Raw genomic sequence first — 23,223 nt, 5'->3', positions numbered from 1 at the left:
AAGGCCCACACTGAGATGCTGGGGTTACCAGGGTGGACTTGCGTAGTCACGCGGTCCATGGCTGCCCGGCAGGAAGCTCAACCCGGGTTGGAGCCTGAGACAACGGCCCAACCCAATGCCGGTCCAGAGGAGAATGGAGTGGAGGACACGCCCCGTGTGATGGATGGGGAGCCCGCGGAGGTACCCCCGAAGTCCATGGGGGTGGATGTCGTTCCCGTGGGGGACTTGCCGACCCTTGCCGAGTGGCATGTGGAAGGAGGGCCTAGCCGGGAGGAATTCTGTTGGGCGCAGAAGGAGTGCCCCACGCTTGAAGGCATGCGGCGACAGACCGAGGCCCAAGCAACTGATCACGAGACCAGCAGTTTTCATGTGTACTGGGAGGAAGGCCTCCTTTACAGTGAGCCTAAGGTTCCTGTGCATGGATCCTCGAGGGCCTTAGTGGTCCCCCAATGCTACCGGGCTTTCTTATTGGAACTGGCGCGTGAAATACCCTTGGCTGGACACCTGGGCCAGGACAAGACCTTTGCGAGGCTAGTCCCACATTTTTATTGGCCCAGGATGAGAGTTGCCTCTGACACCTATTGCAAGACCTGCAAGACTTGCCAGGCAAGTGGCAAGATGGGGACCAAAGTGAAGGCCCCTTTGGAACCACTCCCGGTGGTCGGGACCCATTTTGAGCAGGTCGGAATTGACATCGTTGGGCCGCTGGACCCTCCGACCTCTGCGGGACACTGGTTCATCTTGGTGTTAGTGGACCACGCCACTCGGTACCCAGAGGCTATTCCTCTGAGGACCGTCACTGCACTTGTGGTGGCGCGGGCCCTAATGGGGATATTTACCAGAGTGGGATTCCCCAAGGTCGTGGTGTCAGACAGGGGCACAAATTTCATGTCGGCCTACATGCAGGCCATGTGGAAGGAGTGCGGAGTGACCTATCGGTTCTCCACTCCTTACCACCCCCAGACTAACGGGCTCGTAGAGCGCTTCAATAAGACCTTGAAGGGGATGATCCAAAGCCTGCCAGAGGACTTGAGGCGGAAATGGGACATCCTCATGCCTTGCCTGCTGTTTTCATACCGCGAGGTACCACAGAAGGGAGTCAGGTTCAGCCCCTTCTAATTTCTCTATGGCCATCTCGTTAGGGGGCCCCTCAGCCTTGTCAAGGAGGGGTGGGAGAAGACTTCGAAGAAGCTTCCCCGTGATGTTTTCAGCTATATGCTGGCATTCCGCAGCCAGATGGCCAAGCTGTGGAAGGAAGCCTCAGACAACTTAGAGGCTAGTCAAGCCGTCATGAAGGAGTGTATGACCGCAACGCTCGGACGGTGGAGTTGGACGCTGGACAGAAGGTGTGGGTCATAGAGCCTGGGGAGGTTACTGCCCTCCAGGACCGGTGGACTGGTCCGTACGAGATTGTGGAGCGTCGAGGCCAGACCACCTACGTCGTGGATTTGAAGACTCTCCGTCAGCCCCAGCGGGTGCTCCACGTCAACCGCCTGAAGCCTCACCATGCGCAATCAGAGCTTGCTCTCCTCATGGTGACGGATGGGAGCGAGGAGGAGGAGAGTGAGCCTCTTCCTGACCTTCTGGCGGCCCAGGAGAAGGATGGTTCAGTGGAGGGAGTTGTCCTCTCCCCATCCTTGACCCCAGAGCAACAGAGGGACTGCCGCCAGGTATTGGCGCAGCACGCCTCGTTGTTCTCCCTCATGCCTGGAATTACACATCTGTGTACCCATGATGTGGACACAGGGGACAGTCCGCCAGTAAAAACCAAGTCTTACCGGCTGTCCAAGAAAGTGAAGAACAGCATCCAGGGTGAGGTGACCAAAATGCTGGAGCTGGGGGTGATCGAACCCTCCAGCAGCCCGCGGGCTAGTCCGGTCGTGCTGGTGCCGAAAGAGGCCCCACCGGGCACCACACCCGAACTTCGGTTCTGTGTGGACTATCGGGGATTGAACTCTGTCACCAAGACAGATGCTCACCCGATCCCACGGGAAGATGAGCTGATTGACCGGCTGGGAGCAGCCTAGTACCTCAGCACCATTGACTTGACATCAGGGTACTGGCAGATTGCCATGGCCGATGGAGCCAAGGAGAAGACAGCGTTCTCCACCCCCGAGGGCCACTTCCAATTCCGAGTGATGCCCTTCGGGCTCAAGAATGCTCCGGCCACTTTCCAGCGGTTGGTGAACCAGGTGCTATCTGGCCTGGAGTCCTTCTCAGCGGCGTACCTGGATGACATAGCTGTCTTCAGTAGCACCTGGGAGGACCATCTGCAGCATCTCCAGGAGGTGCTGCAGGCTTTGCAACGTGTTGGCGTCACCATCAAGGCTAGCAAGTGCCAGATTGGACAAGGATCTGTCGTCTACATGGGACACCTTGTGGGCGGGGGTAAGGTGCAACCCCTCCAGGCCAAAATTGAGACCATCATGGCCTGGGAGCCCCCCAAGACCCAAACTGAGGTCCGAGCCTTCCTCGGCCTCACTGGCTACTGCCGCAGGTTCGTCAAGGGATATGGCATCATCGTGGCCTCCTTGACCGAGTTGACGTCCAAAAAACAGCCACGCAAGGTGATCTGGACGGCTGCTTGCCAGGAGGCATTTGAAACACTGAAGCGCGCGATGTGCACCGCTCCGGTGCTGGCCACTCCAGACTTCCAGAAAGAATTCATCGTGCAGACGGATGCCTCAGAGCATGGCGTAGGCGCCGTGCTATTGCAACTCAACGACGACGGCCAAGATCAACCTGTGGCCTTCATCTCCAGAAGACTCCTCCCTCGGGAACGGCGATGGAGTACCATCGAGCAAGAAGCCTTCGCTGTGGTCTGGGCCTTGAAGAAGCTGAGGCCATACCTTTTTGGCTCTCACTTCCTAATTCAAACCGACCACCGTCCCCTTCGCTGGCTCATGCAGATGAGAGGCGAAAATCCCAAGTTACTAAGATGGTCCATTTCCCTCCAGGGGATGGACTTTAGGGTGGAACATCGACCCGGAGTTGACCACGCCAATGCTGACGGTCTCTCCCGGTTTTTACGCCTTAGTGATGAGAACTCCCTAGAGGTTGGGTAGCTCTCCTCTCTTTCGGCTGGGGGGGACGCATGTTAGACCTGTCAGCCCTAGGGTGGTCTTTCCCTATTTTTTTTCGCCCTTGCCTCATTTTTCCCACCATGTTAAGGTGCAGGTGCTCTCTACTCCAAACATGGCTGCCACTGGCCCTTGCTACTGCAGCGTGGTCTTTTTCTAGTAGCACCCTAGTTGCCAGGAGCTGGCTGGGTCCCCATACATTGTTGCAATGCCAGCCTGCCATCGCCTGCCCATAGGTAGAGTGGGGAAGCTCCTGGAACCTTCCAGAAGAAAGGCGGAGCCTATTTTTGACGCCTTAGAGAGTGGTCACCTGACCTGGGCACATATAAGTAAGGGAGGGAACTTTTTTAGTCAGTTGGGGCATCAATGACCTGGGGAACCCACGCAGGAGATTTAGGCGGTAGGGCCTAGTCAGGGACTTATGCCACTGGGAGTGACATTGCTGAGGTGCTGCCTCCCAAGTAGAGTGAGGTATCCTAGACTAGCCCACTGATCTGGCCCGGCGGGAGGGAACCCAGGGACCATCTTCAGTGATCTGAGGAAACTTTCCAAGCCTCCAACTCATCCCCCACCCTGAAGACCCGGGTTATTTAGAACCCAGCGGCACCAGGGGCACGCCCAAAGTCTTCGGGTTCACCTGTCTTAGAATACAGAGACACGGGACTCTTCGTGGTGACGTCAAAGATCGAATTTTATTGACTGCAGCCAGTAACAGAAGTCCTAGAAATCATCACGGTATGAGTTCTCAGGAGACTGCTCAATTTTACAAAGCAAGTCATCCCTTTTTATGCCAAAAATCACATTCCAGACGGACACCTAATATTTACGAACTGTCCAATCACATGTATCCACACCAAAAGTATCGCATGACGGTAAAACCCACTTTTCAGTTGTCCAGCCCATGATCAATCATCGGACAAACCCAACATTCTTCTTTAGACAGGCCGAACGAACCCATGATAAAGAGGCCACGACCCATATCATAAATAGACCATAAAGAAAGAAACAGAAACAGGTAAAGGTAGGATAAGGCATATTTGTGTGCAGTAAAAACTTTACGATGTCCTGCGCTCTGATCTTTAGTCTTGATCAGCTAGCGGGCAAGAACTGGCTTTGCAAGGTCAGCTTCAGGCAACGAGGTCAGTTCACTTCGGGTCATGTAAAAGTCAGCACAAACCCCAGCTAGAGGGCACGGGTCTTAAAGACTCATTCAGCCGCAGTCATCGGCCTATGTGAGGGCTGCCTTACACAAAATGAGAACTACGGTTCGGAACGGAATCTTCAAATACACAGTGAATCCTTGTGTGTAACATGGCGAAAACACTCGTACTTGCCGAACTCATTAGTTACGGTTCATTGTTACCAAAATCGTAACGGAACCATGACATTTAAAACACGGGTTCAGAATTCACGGAACCTCAGACCTCCTTTTGCCCTTACATAGGCAATTACTCAGTCTATATCTGAGTCGATGTCAATTTTCATCAGATCATCAAGGTGCTGTTGAAGCATTATCTTGTTTCTCTGTGCATCTCTTGAGACAGGCGGTCTCCTGACACACGTAGTAGCACAAAGGCCACATATGGCAGGACCGCACTGTACACAAAGACAACATGAGAAAAGAACCGCTAGAGCCGCACCAATGATCATCAGAATCTTCCATCCCCAAACGGATAACAGTCCCCAAAACCATCCAGTTAACGACCAATCTCCTTCGTCCACATGTATAGACTCGGAGATCTTATGTAACCTGGAAATGGCCTCGTATACCGTCGGAGCATTATCTGGGATGAAGACGCAGCAACTCGATTGGGTCACTTTACATACTCCACCTCGATCTGCGAGTATGACGTCTAAAACTATACGATTCTGTAACGTCATAAGGCGATGCGCTTGAAGCTCAGCTGTCAAATTACTAAGGGCACCGGCAGTTTCGTTTATGGTGGATTCAACCACTCTCGTCAATTGCCGTAAGACTCTACTGTTAGCCATAGGTCCACAAAACGGTAAGAAACCCTTAAAGAAGTCTCCCACTTCCTGTCCAGCGGTATCTTCCCGATCGAAGACACCTCTAACAACTCTCGTCTTGTGGTAATCTGCAGCAGCAGTATACGTAGGAGGCAACAAGTATCCAACATAACACGTTCCGGAAAAATCAGGGGGCATACATGTATATGCTCTGTTGTAACAAACAAAATACGTGCCCTTAGCTGCCAAAAACGGCGGGGAAGATTGAGACGTAAAAATATACGTCTGAGTACAAACACTCTTCCCCAGCTGAGCTTTCGGATTTTTGCCATTACCTTGCAGACAAAAATGACCTCGGTGTGGTACGATCCAAATCGGAGGTGACCTCTTTCGTTTCTGCCTTTCACTCAGACTAACACTGTATCCGGTCGCGTTCCAACCAACATAAGCCAATAACTCATCCTTGGGAATAGTCCTATACGTATTGATATCTCTGCTCATATTCATAACTCCTTTCACCAAGGCTTGATTACTCGAGTTATCTCTCATGGAATGCAGGGGATAGACTTCGAGGGCATAAATGAACATCGTCTGAAAAGCCCATAAAGACCCATTCTGACTAAACGGTTGGAAAAAAGAAAAAATAGATCAAAACAGTTTCTTGGCTGAGAGAGTGCAGTTCTAAAAAACCAAAAAGGAATTATTTGTTCTTTAATAGTCCATTATCTCTAGGTCGTAAATTATAACGGTTTTTACCAAGCTCTGGGCTTTGAAATAACAGTTCAGGCTCGGTGGTGTCCAATCTCAAAGGTGAAGGCACAGCTGCTTGCAGGACATCATCGTCTTCTTTCTTAGTCCCTCTCTATAGCAACTCAGCGTCGCTGAACGGTGTGAACTTCGGCATCCTTTCAGTCTCGGTGTCTGCAATACCTTCGAGGATCCACTGGTCGTACGGCAGAGGTAAAGGTACCCTCTCACAGTGTACGCCGTGGATCCAATTTTTCTTCCCAAAGACTTTTACAGATGTTCTTGTAGACAGCAACACCTGATGAGGGCCTGTCCAGCGGGGCTGGTCGTTCTTGGTCCGTTGAAAATTTTTCACGAGGAGCCAGTCACCAGGATTGATAGTGTGACCTGGGTCCACAGAGGCTGGTGGCAGGTTATTGTGAACCTGTTGATGCAAGACACGCAATTTAGCCGTCAGGTCATACAAATAGTCCACCAACAGAGGATAGTCAATATCACTAAATTTTGTTGGTCTCGGCACTCCCCACACATTTGCTGGTCGACCAAAAACAATTTCATACGGACTAAGTCTGATTCGGGAATGCACTGTAGTTCTAGTTGACAAAAGTGCCAACGGCAAAGCATCGGGCCATTGGAGACCAGAACTCGCCTGGATCTTGACTAACTTCCGCTTCAGAGTGCCATTGTAACATTCCACTAAACCAGCTGATTGGGGATGATTCGCAGCATGAAATTTCTTTTTTATGCCCAAACCCTCACACACTCTCTTCATGATCTTCCCCACGAACTCACTTCCGTTATCACTCCACGCCATCCTTGGCAACCCGAACCTAGGGAAATATTCTTTGAGCAAGACTTTAGCTGTGGACAAGGCAGTATTATCTTTTAGGGGGTATGCCTCTACCCATCTAGAAAAGGCACAAACAACTACAAGGACGTATTGCAAATTGTTGCATCTTTCCATGTGGATAAAATCCAATTGCAGAACATCAAACGGATACGTCGGAGGCGCAAAGTGGCCAGCTGGAGTTGGAGTTCCCTTACCAGGATTATACATCAATCACACCATACAATTCTTGACCACATTCTCCGCACATTTGGGAATCCCACCATTCTCCCACACTGGAGCCAACAACTTACAAATCCCTTTCGCACTAATGTGAGACAACCCATGTGCCATCGTAACCACCGCAAGCACATATGCATCCGGCAACATCCATCTTTGGTGTTCTGATAACTCAACCCAACAACCAGTCGAATCCAATCTACCCGTAGTTTCTTTCCACACACTCTTTTCATTTTCAGTAGCTTCAGCCTGGATTGATTTCACACTATCAATCGTATCTTCACACATTCCAGCTGCACCAATCCATCTCGCAGGGCCTGCAACATACATTCGACTCATCACATTTCTCGCTGTTTCTTTCGCAACTTCATCCGCAAACGCATTACCACGACCAACATCATCCGTATCCTTCCGGTGAGCACTACACTTCACAATCACAACTTGCTTCGGCAAAGTAAGTGACTCAAGAAGCTCATTCACCAACTGCCCATGCTGGATCTTAGTCCCATGTGATGTGAGAAATCCTCTTTCTTTCCACATGTCCAAAACTGTGTGCTACACCAAACGCGTACTGACTATCGGTATACACTTTCACTCTCTTTCCCTCAGATAAAATACACACTCTCGTTAATGCAATCAATTCCGCTGCTTGCGCCGAATTATAGCTCACTCGTGCAGTTTCAACAATCGTACATAATGTCGTCACGGCATATGCCGCGGTCGTATCACCATTTGGGAGCTTGTAGCATGACCCATCAACCCATAGCGTACCATCAGGATTCGAAAGAGGAGTATCTTTCAAATCGACTCTACCCTTCGTTTCCTCTTCCGTCCTAAGAAAACAATCATGCTGTTCCTGACCATCTGTATCCACAGAAATTGGCAACAATGTCGCTGGATTCAATACATTACACCGATTGATGTGCACATGACTAGCCAAAGGCGTCAACTCATAACCCGACAACCTCGCACTAGTAAGGTGCTGAGTCTTGGTTCTATTTAATAAAGTATCCACTGCATGTGGAACCATCACGACCAACGTATTATCCATCACCAATCCAGCAGACTGTCGGATAGAAACAGCCGCTGCCGCTGTAGCTCTCAAGCAACTTGGCAACGCTCTAGCTACCGGATCTAAAGTCGACGAGAAATACGCACTTGGACGCTGCTCATCACCGAATTGTTGAGTCAAAACTGACAATGCACAACCCTCTCTCTCGTGGACGTAGAGTGTAAAAGGCTTACTGTAGTCAGGAGTACCCAACACTGGAGCAGAACACAACGCATCACGCAATTCAGAAAAACTTTTCTGACAATCGTCAGACCAAGGGAGAGGGTTTGGTATATCCTTACAAGTCAATGCCAACAGAGGTTTTGCCAACAAAGAAAAGTTTGGAATCCACTGTCTACAATACGACGTGATACCCAGGAAAGCACGTACCTCTCTCTGCGTACTTGGCACAGTCATTTGGGCAATCGCTTGAATTCTTTCTGGGGTCAACCTTCTTCCCTCCTTCGACAAGAGATGACCTAAGTAGGTCACTTCTTGGCGACAATACTGAAACTTTGAAGGTGACACTTTATGATGCAAGTCCGACAAATATCGCAACAAAGAAAGAGTAGCTTCTTTACAAGTTTCCTCATCATCAGCAGTCACTAATAAATCATCAACATACTGAATAAGAGCAGTACCAGCAGGCAACACAAGAGTATCAAGCTGAGTTTTCAAAGCCTGACTATAAATGGAGGGACTTTCGCAATAGTCTTGAGGAGCGAGCTTAAACCGGAAACTTCGGCCTCCTAAAGAGAAGCCAAAAATATCTCTACTTTCTTTGGCAATGGGAATACTAAAGAAAGCGTTCTTCAAGTCTATGACTGAAAACCAGGCAGCTGAAGCAGGAATCAAAGTCAACAAAGCAGTAATGTCCGGAACAACAGGAAACTGTGGCACAACAATCTTGTTAACCTCTCTAAGATTGATCACAAACCTATAAACAGGTGGCTGAGAAAAGTCAGTGCGCTCCAGGACAGGCAAAACGGGACTGTTACACACATTACCTCTCGTTTCTTCAATCACACCTTTCTCAATCAAATCATAGACGATTGCTAAAAGGCTCTTTCACCTTCGCTAGAAATCCGATATTGGGGAATACGTGGCAATTTAACATTCGCTTTAAGCGTCACAACATAGGGTGGGATCTCCAAAAGACCCACATCATTAGGATCAGTAGCCCAAAGAGTATCAGGGAGAGAACGCAATTCCGATGGAAGCCGATCTTTAGACAAATACATCGGAGAGATCACTTTCTTACCCAATGTAAGATATACTCCCGAAGGAGAACATTATAATGTCGCATGTACCTCTTCAACAAATCCAAACCCAACAAATTCTCACCACAACCTGTCGTTAAAATGAGAGGTGCTTCCAATTCACAAGGCCCTATAGAAAGAGACAAGGGACTAGAAACTGGATTACGAACTGGGGCGCCAGAGAATCCTACCAAAACATTTGTTAAGCCAGACAAAGGTGCGCCAGGGAGTTTAGAGTGCATGATAGAACTCTTCGCTGCACCAGTATCCAAAAGAAAAGGCGCTACCACACCTGATGTAACTACTGCAACATAAGGCCCACTCTGATCTACTGGAACCGACACTACTCCCTCTCTTTGTCCATGGCTGTCCTAACAATCATTATAGTCAGCATTCTCACTCTCAACATAATAGTCATCAGCATAGTACTGAGTCGACTGACCAGACGCAACTTTCTGTTGATCAAAACAATTCATAGAATTCTGTGGGGGAAAAGAACGTTCATTCTGAGGAAATGCACCACGTCCTCTACCCCTAAACACTTGCTGGAAACCACCATGACCTCTGGGGGCCGGCATACCACTCGCGCGCTGTCATAAAACAGGGCACTCATTTTTATAATGACCTTCCTCCCTACAATACGCACACTGATTCAAGCCCAAAGGTGGTCTTGGAGGAAAATACCCAGCTTTCTGTGGCGGTCTCTGAAACGGTGGAGGTTGCTGAAATTGTGGGCGTTGCTGTGACTCTTGCTGATTCGAGCGAGGCGGATACACCTGCTGCAAAAGAACCTTTGTCTTTAAGTCTTTTGTCTTTTTCTCTACTCTCTCTTTCTCGTCCTTATCCCTATTCTCGTAGTACTGTGCAGTCGCCAATATCTGGGCCGACGAGGAAACAGCCCAAGAACTCTCAGAATCTTTCAACTTATTACACAGTTCAAGAAGTAAGTTAAAGACAAACTTATCTACGAACAATCTTTGGCCACCTTCCGTACTCATAGCCTGACCACTATGATCTATAAATGTTTCTTCAAACCTAGTGAAGAAATCAGATGCACTTTCGTCCTTCTTCTGCTTACATGCTGCTAACTTGTCCTAATTTACTCGTAACGCTGGCATCATCGTTTTCATAAGATCTATAATTCTGCCAGGTAGATTTGCCACTAAAGGCTCAGGCTTAGAACCACCAACTTGTCTAGCGTCCGCAGCAGCAATATTGACCCATGAGTCACCTAATTCTATCGCATGGTCCTCATGACGAATCTTCGCCCATAAAGGTTGAGGAACTACGTTACCCAACAGCATGTCTATGTTGGCTAAATTCATGATGCATGCGTCAACTGTCTGGGACAATTCTTTGTAATAGCCAGCTGGATTCTTACGGGGGTCAGGTAAAGACTGTTTAAGGGCCAAAACTTCTACTCTCTTCCATGGAACATGTGCCCATACTCTCTGAAAATGAGGCAGAACAGGTGGAACAGCGTTTGCGTCCCCTTCTCTCCAAACTGGGGGAACCTCTCTCATTGGATATTGTCGTACCTTTCTCCTAACTGCGGAATCAGGCTCAAACAGTCGCTGAGAAGGGAAATCGCTCCTAAACGCAAGTACCATCGCAACTGCTTTCTCAATTCCGGGACCCACTACCGTCCCTTTCGCAAACTCAGACTGTACATTTAGCAACTCTACTGGGACTGAACCCAAATCATTATCTTCCCATTCCTCACGAAGGAAAGTACACATTACATCAAACACATATCTTTGCTTGGGTGCTTCCCACTGCAGGAAGACATCCATAACTGACTAAATTATACCTCGAAACATTCGAAATCCACCTGCGAACCAGGAGATCCAACACTGTCCGCTCTTTGGGACTAGGTAACTGACTACGCAGTTGTTTACGCGCAGAAACAGGGGTCATACTCGACGACCCAAAGAAAGGAGACAAGAGACCAGTAACAGTTTCGGTCATCCGTTGTCGAGCAGAAGGAGAAGCCGTCATAAGGACAGGAGACAAAGTATTTTGAGGCAAAGTAGCAGAAGTCAAAGGTAAAGGAGAGTAAGGCAAAGAAGGTCCAGGCAAAACTGATAGCAAAGTTGCGGCCCCAGAGGAGGCGGGCCGTAGGAGGAAGGACCAGCTGAAGAGGAGCCGGTGGTTGAGCAGGACCAGGAGGTGGAACAACTGGAGGTTGAGGAGGTGCCGTAGCACTCTGTGCATAAGGGGGTGGTAATCTCAATAGATGTGACATTAAAGGGTCCTTTTCAGGGTCCTTTGTCGCCTTCTCAAGAAGAGGTGGCAATGCTGGATAACATTTATCAATAGCCATATTATGTCGTCTATCTGATACCTCAATTGCTTTATCTTCTTCGTCTTCTTTAAACTGCTTGGCAGCTTGCATTATCGATAACCCCTTTTGTCTCTTATCTCTTTTAGCTTGTTTGATTTCTCGTTGTTTGGCTTCTTTATGCCAGAGGCGAAAGGAGTCAAACATTGCCGGCCGGGCTTTCTTCCTAAATAATTTTGTTTCTAAATTATCTAAAATCTCGGTATGAAAACTACCATATTGGGGCCATCGTAAAACACCATCTTTCCTAGTATAGCGGACCCACACTTCATTGAACGTAATGGGGCCCACGCCGTGTTTAGAATAGAGTTCATAAGTCTGGGTTCCAACTGGAGGTATTGGACATGAATCCTCGAATCGGGAATCCCTGTTACAAAATAAACAGAACATCCTCCTAATTTTGCTAAGACTAAGCATCTTTGCTCACTAATCTAGCTTCAAACTTCAAGGGATTATCTACAACAATAGTCTCGCAAATATAAGAGTCCCTCGACTTTGGAAATTGCAGTACCCAAATCAAAGATCCAAAAACTAAGTATTCAAAGAACCAAAAACAAAGAACTGGGAGCGACCCACGTATACTTAACTAAGGTATCAGTCACGTCACCAGAAGACCCGTCTATCGTCTCGCCTTACAAAGCAGTCAGGGCAGCGGTCCTTCGTAGCCGTCTAGAAATCGGGAAACCTCGCAGCAAAGACCTTCAGTCCACGTTCGACATACCGGGGTCGATGGAGTGGGGGCCCTTCTTCCGGAATTTCCTCACGAAGCTCCTCACGATCTTCAGGCTTGGACCGGTACCACTTGATGCCACTCCGCGTTGGGCGCCAACTGAAGAACCAGGTTATTTGGAACCCAGCGGCGCCAGGGGCACGCCCAAAGTCTTCGGGTTCACCTGCGTTAGAATACAGAGACACGGGACTCTTCGTGGTGACGTCAAAGATCGAATTTTATTGACTGCAGCCAGTAGCAGAAGTCCTAGAAATCCTCACGGTATGAGTTCTCAGGAGACTGCTCAATTTTACAAAGCAAGTCATCCCTTTTTATGCCAAAAATCACATTCCAGACGAACTCCTAATATTTACGAACTGTCCAATCACATGTATCCGCACCAAAAGTATCGCATGACGGTAAAACCCACTTTTCAGTTGTCCAGCCCATGATCAATCATCGAACAAACCCAATTTTCTTCTTTAGACAGGCCGAACGAACCCATAATAAAGAGGCCACGACCCATATCATAAATAGACCATAAAGAAAGAAACAGAAACAGGTAAAGGTAGGATAAGGCATATTTGTGTGCAGCAAAAACTTTACGATGTCCTGCGCTCTGATCTTTAGTCTTGATCAGCTAGCGGGCAAGAACTGGCTTAGCAAGGTCGGCTTCAGGCAACGAGGTCAGTTCACTTCGGGTCATGTAAAAGTCAGCACAATCCCCAGCTAGAGGGCACGGGTCTTAAAGACTCATTCAGCCGCAGTCATCGGCCTATGTGAGGGCAACCACAGAATGGCTGCCTTACACAAAATGAGAACTACGGTTCGGAACGGAATCTTCAAATAGGCAGTGAATCCTTGTGTGTAAAATGGCGAAAACACTCGTACTTGCTGAACTCATTAGTTACGGTTCATTGTTACCAAAATCGTAACGGAACCATGACATTTAAAACACGGGTTCAGAATTCACGGAACCTCACCCCCTCTTCAAGAAACCACCTCCTAAGGGCGCAGAACCAACCAAGCGCTGAGAAGACTACTTGCCCGTCCTACAGAGACTACTGGGGGATCGATCAGGTACTGGACTGTGCTGCCCCTGCGCACTCCCTGCCTCCACCTGGGCCTGTGCTGTCCTGCCTGCCTACCCCCTGACTGAACTGCTCAAATTCCTGTATTGCCTCACCCCCTGCTGAATCGCTCGAGGAGCGCTGTATCCTGCTCTCCTCATCAGCGCTGTAATCTGCCCCGGCTGAAGAGACTGCTGGGCACTCGCCCGAGAACTGCTTCAAGCGCTTCCCTGCTGTGCCCCTTAAGGAGCACTGAAAGCCCCCCAGGCACGATCCTCACCAAGCACCGTGTGCCCCTTCAAGCGCTTACCTGCGGCGCCCAGTGAAGCACCAATATTGCCCCGCGTGGCCCTCGGTGCCAGGAGAGGGCCGCCGCCGTGTGGGCCGCGCCCGGTCCGAGACTCCGCCGTCCCTGTGCCGGCCTCCGGAGCTCTGGGGAGGCCGCCGCGATCATCGGCCCGGCTGGGTCACGACTGGAGGCCCCTGTCCCCGGGCCTAGTAAGTTTCTGTCAGCGCGTCCGAAGCCTAGGCCGCGGTACGCCTGAAGCCAGCTCCCGCCCCACGTGACGGGGGAACTCCTCTGCCCCGCCCCTCAGAGCGCCGCACTGTGGTTCCTGAAATTTTCAGGAACCCGTGAAATAAATTTTGTCGTGGCATGACGATTTTTATACCAAAATACCGATAATGACTAGCACATTATGCACAAGCATTTGCGTCACAATCGAGTAACGATTTCACCACGAAATCGTCATTTTCGTTTTTGAACCCTTGAGTGCCATTTTACGTTGGCAGCCATCTTGTATGTTGCCCTTCACATAGGCTTGTAACTGCAGCTGAATTTGATATCAAGGACACATACACCTTAATCGACTTCCCTGTGACCTGGGCCAGCTGAAGCCATCGCCCCAAGCCAAACCTGTTCGGTCAGTTCCTTTCCCAGTGGCCGAACGAGATAGCATCAAACCACAACAGGCCATAAATAGTTTGCATCGCACACACACCCTGCCCAAATCTTGCTCACACCTGGCCCTGCTCTTTTCTTCTCTATTTCTTTATGATGAGGAGGAGCCCGGTTTTATTGAGGGTACACCGATATCTGATGGAAATGTTGGGCCTTGCCGGGTAATTGATCACGAACTGGACACACTAAATGTATACGTGTCACTATGACTCTGCTTTTCCTTTTGTAATGAAAATATGTGAATAGCTCACTGTAAATTCTAGAATGTTTGCACCGTAAACTTAAGAATTCTTGCCTGAAGCCTAAAAAACTGTATAAAAGAAGAAGCCAGGCTTTGTATTTTTGAGCAGTCTCCTGAGAACCTACATGCTGTTGTACTTCTAGGACGCTTGTTACTTGGTTGCAGCCAATAAATTACAACTTTGACTTCACCTAGAAGACTCGTGTTTCTGTGGTCTAGATCAGGAAAGTACTCGAGGTCTTTGGGTGTTATCCCTGACACCGCTGGGTTACCGGATCAGTACCGGTTCCGTAAAACCCAGTACCTCAGTTGGCGCCCAACGGAGGGGCGGTATCAGCGGTACCGGTCCAAGCCAGATGTTCGTGAGGAGCTTCGTGTGAAAATTCCGGAGGAAGGCCAGCCACTTCAGCGACCCCTGCATGTCGACGTGGTTCCGAAGGTCTTTGCTGCGAGGTTCCCTGCGTCCCGACGGCTACGAAGGACTGCTGCCCTGACTGCCGCCCTGATTTGGACCCTTGATGTTTGGTAGAGCGAAACGATAGTCGAGTCTTCTGGTGACGTCATCGATATTTCAGTTAAGTATAAGTGGAGCGTCTCCCAGTCCTTAGTTTGTTTGGTGTCCCTTTGGGACCGCTTTGATTTGGAACTTGCAAGCGCCAAAGCCGAAGGTCTCGTGTATTCACGAGAAATATCGTAATCGATAATCCTTTGAAGTTTGAAGCTAGACTAGAGAGCGAAGATGCCTGGTCTTAGCAGACTTGGAAATTTGTTTTGCCTTGGTTGTAATAATAGGGACTCCCGACTGGAGGACTCGTGTCCGGTTCCTCCGATTGGAACTCCAACCTATGAATTATATGTGAAACATGGGGTAGGCCCCATCACATACAATGAAGTATGGATCAAATACACCCGCAAGGATGGTGTTTTAAAATGGCCCCAATATGGTAGCTTTGATACGGAAATTCTGGATAACCTTGAAGTTAAACTTTTCAAAAAGAAAGCCCGGCCGGCAATGTTTGACTCTTTCCGCCTATGGTGTAAGGAGGCCAAACAAAGGGAAATTAAATTAGAGAAGAAAAATAAGAGAGAAAGGGGAATCTCGATAATACAAGCTGCTAGGCAGTACAAAGACAATGAAGAAGAACAGATGTATGAGCAGTTGCACAGGCAACGTAAAATGGTAATAGATAAATGCTATCCAGTTTTGCCGCCTCTTCAGCAAGAAGCAGCAAAAGAACTTGAAAAAGACCCCCTAATGTCGCCTTTGTTAAGTTCACCTCCCCCATATGCGCAAAATGCTACGGCACCTCCCCAACCTCTAGTTGTGCAACCCATGGTTGTTGTGCCTCCTGTTCCTCCACAGCACCCACCAGCTGCTCTTCAGCTGGCTCCTGTTCCTCCGGTGCAGTCACCGGCTTTTACAACTGCTCTTCCTATACTTTCTCCAACTCTAACTGTTGTATCAACTACCGCTTCTGGTACTCCTCCTGACACTGCCTCTGCATCTGCCTCGTCTCACCCTGCCTTCCCACTTGTCTTTTCCTCGACTTCTCCGTCTGTCCGCCAGAGAGTGGCAAGCACTGTTTCTAGCCTTCTATATCCTTTGTTTGGAGCGACAAGCCCGACTCGTGACCCCGAACACAAGCAGTTGCGTAGCCACCTGCCTGATTCTACGGAGAAAGAGGTATTGGATCGTTTGGCACATAGATGGGTGTCTAACCCGACAATATATGATCTAGACTCTGTTATGGATGTTCTCCATCAGTGGGAAGCATCAAAACAGAGGTACGTTTTCGAGAAAATGTGTGTTTTCCTATGCGAGGATTTAGAGGAGAATGATTTGGACTCTAACCCGCCCGAGCTGAACCATGTGCGGTTCGAATTTTCAAAGGGCACCATTGTGGGTTCAGATGTTAGGAAGGCCGTTGCGACGTTGTTATCACTTAGGACTGAAGGTGTTTCCAAGTCGTTGTTTGATTATGATTCCTCTGTCAAGAAGAAGGGAAGACAATATCCCATGAGAGAGGTTCCGCCTATATGGAAAGAAGCAGTGGCCGCTGGTGCTGGTAATAATCCACCAGCTGTACCGGCACATTTTCAGCGGGTTTGGGTGCACGTCCCCTGGAAACGTGCGGAAGTTTTAGCCATTAAGCAGTCTTTGCCTGACCCACGCAAAAACCCAGCAGGGTATTATAAAGAGCTGACTCAGACTGTGGGTTCGTGTATTATGAATTTGGCAGACATCGACATGTTGTTTGGCAATGTTGTCCCACAACCCATTTGGAGTAAGATTCGTCATACAGATCATGTGGTTGAATTGGGTGATACATGGGTTAACCTTAGAGATGCCGACAATAGGCAAGTAGGCGGTGCCAAGCCCGAAGATTTGATTACTGAACTCCCTGGTAAGATCATCGATTACATGAAGACAATGATGCCTGTGTTGCGTGTAAATTGGGATAAGTTGTCTGCGTGTAAGCAGAAGAAAGATGAAACGGTGTCTGATTTCTTCACCAGGTTTGAAGAAACGTTTGTCGACCACAGTGGTCAAGATATGAGCACAGAAGGTGGTCAGCGACTGTTCGTCGATAAATTTGTGCACAATCTGCTACCAGAGTTGTGTAAGAAGTTGAAGGATTCGGAGAGTTCATGGGCAGTTTCATCTTCAGCACAAATATTGGCTACTGCGCAATATTATGAAAATAGAGACAAAGATGAGAAAGAAAGAGCAGAAAAGAAAACTAAAGAGTTGAAAACAAAGGTCCTGTTACAGCAAGCATACCCGCCACGTGGTGGCAGAAGCCAGAATAATGGCGGTCAGAATAATTATCAGCAACCTCAACAGTTTCAAAAGCAAAGAGTAGAGTACACTCAGCCACGCGTTCCTGTGGGTCCCAATCAGTGTTCGTATTGCAAGGAAGAGGGTCATTTTAAGTATAGTTGCCCTATTCTGTTACAGCGCGCAAATGGTGTGTCAAGCACAAGAGGTAGAGGTGTCCAGCAAACACCTAGAGGTAGAGGACGTGGAAATGTCCATCAGAATGCACGCTCCCTTCCGCCTCAGGATTCTATGAATAGGTTTGATCAGCAGAATAACACACCTGGTAGGACAGCTCAGTACTATGCTGATGATTATTATGCAGAAGATGAGTGGACCGAAGGTAACGATTGCTAGGACAGCCATAGACAAAGAGAGGGAGTTGTTTCAGTTCCAGTAGATCAGAGTGGACCATATGATGAGGTGATTACATCAGGTGTGTCAGAACCTTTTCTGTTGGATACTGGTGCTACAAAGAGTTCTATGATGCACTCAAAACTCCCTGGCGCACCTTTGTCTGGCGAAATGAATGTTTCTGTAGGTTTTTCTGGCGCCCCGGTTAGGAACCCGATTTCATGTCCTATGTCCCTGTCTGTTGGTCCTTGTGAATTCGAAGCACCCCTTATTCTGACAATGGGTTGCGGTGAGAACTTGTTGGGATTAGACCTGTTAAAAAGATTGTATGCGACTCTGTACTGCTCTCCCTCGGGAGTGCAACTTACACTAGGTAAGAAAGTGGTTTCTCCAATGTATTTGTCGAAGGATAAAATTCCGACAGAATTGCTGTCCCTACCTGATATTCTTTGGGCTACTGGTCCTAACGATGTGGGTCTGTTGGAAATACCACCATATGTTGTGACATTGAAAGCCAATGTTAGAATGCCGCGCATTCCCCAATACAAGATCTCCAGTGAAGGTGAAAAAGCGTTGTTAGCGATCATTTATGATTTGATTGAGAAAGATGTGATTGAAGAGACAAGAGGCAACGTTTGCAATAGTCCTGTTCTGCCTGTTTTGAAACGAACTGATGCCTCTCAGCCACCTGTGTACAGATTTGTGATTGACCTTAGAGAGGTAAATAAAATAGTAGTGCCACAATTTCCAGTTGTTCCTGACATTACTGCCCTGCTGACTATGATCCCAGCCTCTGCAACATGGTTTTCAGTAATCGATTTGAAGAATGCTTTCTTCAGCATCCCAATTGCTGAGGAAAGTAGGGATATTTTTGGCTTCAGTTTAGGAGGACGAAGTTTCCGCTTTAAGCGCGCTCCCCAGGGCTACTGTGAAAGTGCATCAATATATAGTCAAGCTCTAAAAACACAGCTTGATACGATTGTTTTACCTGAAGGCGCTACACTCATTCAGTATGTAGATGACTTGCTTATTGCTGCAGATTCTGAGGAAATCTGTAAAAACGCCACGTTGTCATTGTTGCGTCATTTGTGTGATCTGCATCACAAAGTGTCCCTGTCTAAATTACAATATTGTCGACAAGAAGTGACCTACTTAGGTCATCTCTTATCGAAGGAGGGAAGGAAACTGACCCCAGTGAATTTGTGGGACGAGTGATGAAAGAAGTGTGTGAAGGGCTAGGCATCCGACAAAAATTCCACGCTGCAAATCCCCCCCAATCAGCTGGATTAGTAGAATGCTACAACGGCACCCTAAAACTCAAGCTAGCCAAGATTCAAGAGAGCACTGGTCTTAAATGGCCTGATGCTCTGCCCTTAGCACTCCTATCCACCAGAATGACAGTGCATTCTAGAGTAAAACTGAGTCCCTACGAAATTGTCTTCGGCCGTCCGGCCAACATATGGGGGGTGCCCAGGCCCACAAAGTTTAGTGAAATAGAGCATCCTGTTTTGCTTGACTATTTGTATGATTTGACGGCTAAATTGCGTGTTTTACACCAACAGGTTCACGACTCACTACCTCAAGCCTCTGAAGCTCCAGGGCACCCTATTGATCCTGGAACATATGTCCTCGTGAAAAATTTCCAGAGGACAAGGAACGACCAGCCCCGGTGGACCGGTCCTCATTTGGTCCTTCTCTCGACGAGATCTGCCGTCCGAGTGGAGGGAAAAAAACATTGGATTCACGGCACCCACTGCAAGCGGGTCCCTTTGCCTCTACCCTATGACCGGTGGGTCCAGGAGGGTGTCGCCGACTCAGAGACTGAATCTGTACCAAGATGCATCCCCTTCAGTGATGCTCGTGTGAAAGGAACAATTACAGAACAAGATAGTGACAATATTCTACAAGCAGCTGTGCCTTCATCAGCCCGATTGGACACTACAGAACCTGAAGCTCTGTTTCAAGACCATACAATACCGGGAAAACAACGGTATAATCTGAGGCCGAGAAATACGAACTAATAAAATTGGACTAATACATTTTTTTTCTCCTTAAATACTATTTTTGAAAGCGCAGCTCTCCACCTGAGAAACTTGCTCATTTTTGTTTTTTTCGAACCACCATCCGGGTTCTGCTGCTAGGGCCGCGGTTGCCGCAGTCTTTGGAGTGCAGCTGGAGACGGTTAGGTCTACAGTTCTGGTTGGTGTAAGGGAGTTACCCTGGACTGAACAGAAGCACTCCTTGGCAGAATCAACCTCCCACCGCGGGCAGCAAATTAGAGGATGGAGTTTTTCAAAATGGAGAGACCTGCCGAAACTGTAAATTTTAAGACAAGAATATGTGGATTGATGACAAGAAAAAGTTTTTTATTACTATGCATTTTCCTATTATTAAGTACAATGGTGTTTCTAATAGGATATATACTGTTTTCTTTACAAGTGACCTTTACCCCGACTGCATCGCCCATACCTCTTCCTACTGTTTCTTCACATTTTTTCCAACCCCTTCTTGAACATGAGTCAGTTAGGAGATTAGAGTTTATTAATAACTCATTCATTCAACTTCTACACCAACACCAGGTTGTAATAAACGCGACAAATTGTTGGGTATGTGGACTCATGCCACACACGACCGATAGGGGTATCCCGTATTTTGTCTTACCTTTTAGTTATTACGGATCTTTGTGGGCATTTCAAACGTTGTTCTTATTCTCCCTCGAACCATATTCTCCACGCTCCACAGGGAGCAACTCCAGCAACGGGGCATTATTAGTGGGGATCAGAAATATGAGCCAAAATATCGACACATATAGAATTCTCCCCAGAGACGAACTAGAAGCCTACCGTAGATGGAATATAACAAGGTATGGAATTTCGTTAAGTGAGAGCCAGCGAGTAAAGAAATCCTCCCCAATCTGGATAGTGCCCCATCAAGGTCACCTATGTCTGCAAGGAAATGAAAAAAAATCCCAGAGCTCAGCTGGGGAATAGTGTCTGTACCGAGACATATGTCTTCCCATCTCAGACCTCTCCTTCATTTTTAGCAGCTAAGGGTACACATTTTATCTGCCATGATAGGGCATACACATGGCTGCCCCCTGACTTCTCGGGCACATGTTTTATCTCGTTCCTGCTGCCACCCACCTACACGGCTGCGGCAGATTACCATAGGACAAGGATAGTTAGGGGTGTTGTGAGTAAAGACGACACTGCGGAACAAGAGTTTGGTGATTTCGCAAAAGGTTTTCTGCCATTTTGGGGGCCTATGGTGAACAGCAGGAACATTCGCCAGTTGATAAGAGTAGTCTAATCCACCGTAATCGAAACGGCTGGTGCCCTTAGTAATCTGACTGCTGAGCTCCAGTCGGACCGACTCATGACCCTTCAGAACAGGGTCACATTAGATGTCCTTCTTGCAGACCGAGGTGGGGTATGTAAGCTGATCCAATCGAGTTGCTGTATATTCATTCCAGATAACGCTCCAACAGTATACCAGGCCATCTCCAAACTGCATAAGATTTCCGAATCGATCCATGTGGATAAAGGAGATTGGTCTTTCATGGGATGGTTCTGGGAACTGATATCTGGCTGGGGATGGAAAATACTAATGGTCATTGGGAAGGTCTTAGCCATTCTCTTCCTGTTCTGTCTGTGCGTGCAGTGCGCTCCTGCAATATGTGGCCTCTGTGCCACATCATGTGTAAGGAAGCCTGTAAAAAGTACAATATACCTCAGTAAGGACCTATATTTCTTTTGGCGTTGAGTAAATCTAGGACATTTTTAACACAAAGATGCCAAAGAGGAAAATAGAAACTTCAAAGTATTATCAAAACATATATATTTTATTTTTCTTTTTTCATTTTTTGGATAAATAAATTTGAGGATATTTGTGCAACTGTACAAATTTTTTCATTATACTCAATATAAAGTTCATGACTGTTGTATATACATTTTCAAAAAAAGTCTACAAAGTACAAAACAATAAGACCTAAAAATAAATGTGCCCTCTAATAGCAAGTGATCCTAACATTCATACATACATGCTCACATACCAATCATACTAATTCATTTTTGTATAAAACATACCTAACAGCATAAATACAAAGACTGGATTTTACAAAACATAGAAAAACGACAGCTCTAAGGTGTACTTGATGGACTACAGAAAGAACTTAGATGAAAGAGTTCTACTAGTTGAGGTGGGATTAACCAGTTCGTATCCAAACAGTAGATGTTGGGCCGACGTACGTTTCGGTGAGAATCACCTTCCTCAGGGCCAAAGACAACATATATGGAGATATAAATATAACATAGATACTCTAATCATTTTTTTAAAAAAGAGACGAGGGCATAGTACAGTTATCTGAAAGTAAAAAGAAACGTTTGTAAATATAATCATTCTTTATAATCATTCGTTATCTAACATAGTATCTCAGTGGCATCAACTAAATATATAGTGTCACATCATTAGTACCATTATAGAACTGCTCATATCTAACAACAAAACACCTTTGTCGGTTTTAGTGTAAATAGTGCGAGGAACTATGCCTAAAGTGGAGAGGTGAGGGATGATTTGAGAGAACAGGATAGTTACCATCAGAATAATACACCCCGTGTGCAAAAGACATTTGTATGTGATACATACAGTGCTCTAGGGGATAGAAATAAGAGTAATGATAGTAGATACCTATAGGGTAGATGATCTGTAAGTGAATTGCATAGTAAAACAGATTCTGGTTGTTGTTTGTAGGCATATACTGAAAGAAATATAAGAATGTCTATAAGAATATGGTTACATAAAAGTTGGCGTTTTAGGTGACAAATAGATTGTACTGTGTTACCTTAATTACAAAGGAGTTTTTGCATTAGATTCTTTTAAAATGAGGGTCCCTTGAGATGTACAAAACGGAGGGCCTCTGTATATCATACAATCTTCCTGTATGGGAGAAGGTAATAGATCTAATGAGTATATGAGTATTTACAACCCATGGGATGACTTTTTTAGAATAAGACATAGTGAGAAATACCTGATCATATATACTTTGTAGTATTCAAATCTTGGGTAATGTAGATCAGCCAGCCTCTATATCTGTGATAAAATGACATGATAATGGGCATCGCGGAATATTACTACTCGATATTTTAACTTAGAAAGTTTCATGAGATTGCACAACTGTTGCCTAGAGAGTAATGCGATATTACGAGGAATTACACAGCTAATATACGAGAAAGCGGGATTGCCTTTATAGTTTTATAGTGAAGTGGCCACCAATACTGATAGTTTAAAAAGAAACTAAAAATATGATACACGGAGAACTCCTTCATATTATGATTAAATTTTTAGCACTGCTTCTAGTGTAACTAAGGGTAACGCTACGAAGGGGTTGTGATCGGAGCATAGCGTGCGTGTCATCATACCTGTTTGTGAGAGGGCTGGTGCCGCGACCGAGGGTTCCTGGGACTCAGCACAGTATGAATAGTTTTTCGAACGTAGTTAGGGGTTGAATTGCAGCCTTAAAGATAAAAATAAACAAGGGAGACTAAATCTATGGCTAAATA

Source organism: Lissotriton vulgaris, chromosome 3_1, assembly GCF_964263255.1.
Source record: "Lissotriton vulgaris chromosome 3_1, aLisVul1.2, whole genome shotgun sequence".
Taxonomy (NCBI): domain Eukaryota; kingdom Metazoa; phylum Chordata; class Amphibia; order Caudata; family Salamandridae; genus Lissotriton; species Lissotriton vulgaris.
Note: the sequence above shows the minus strand (reverse complement) of the source record.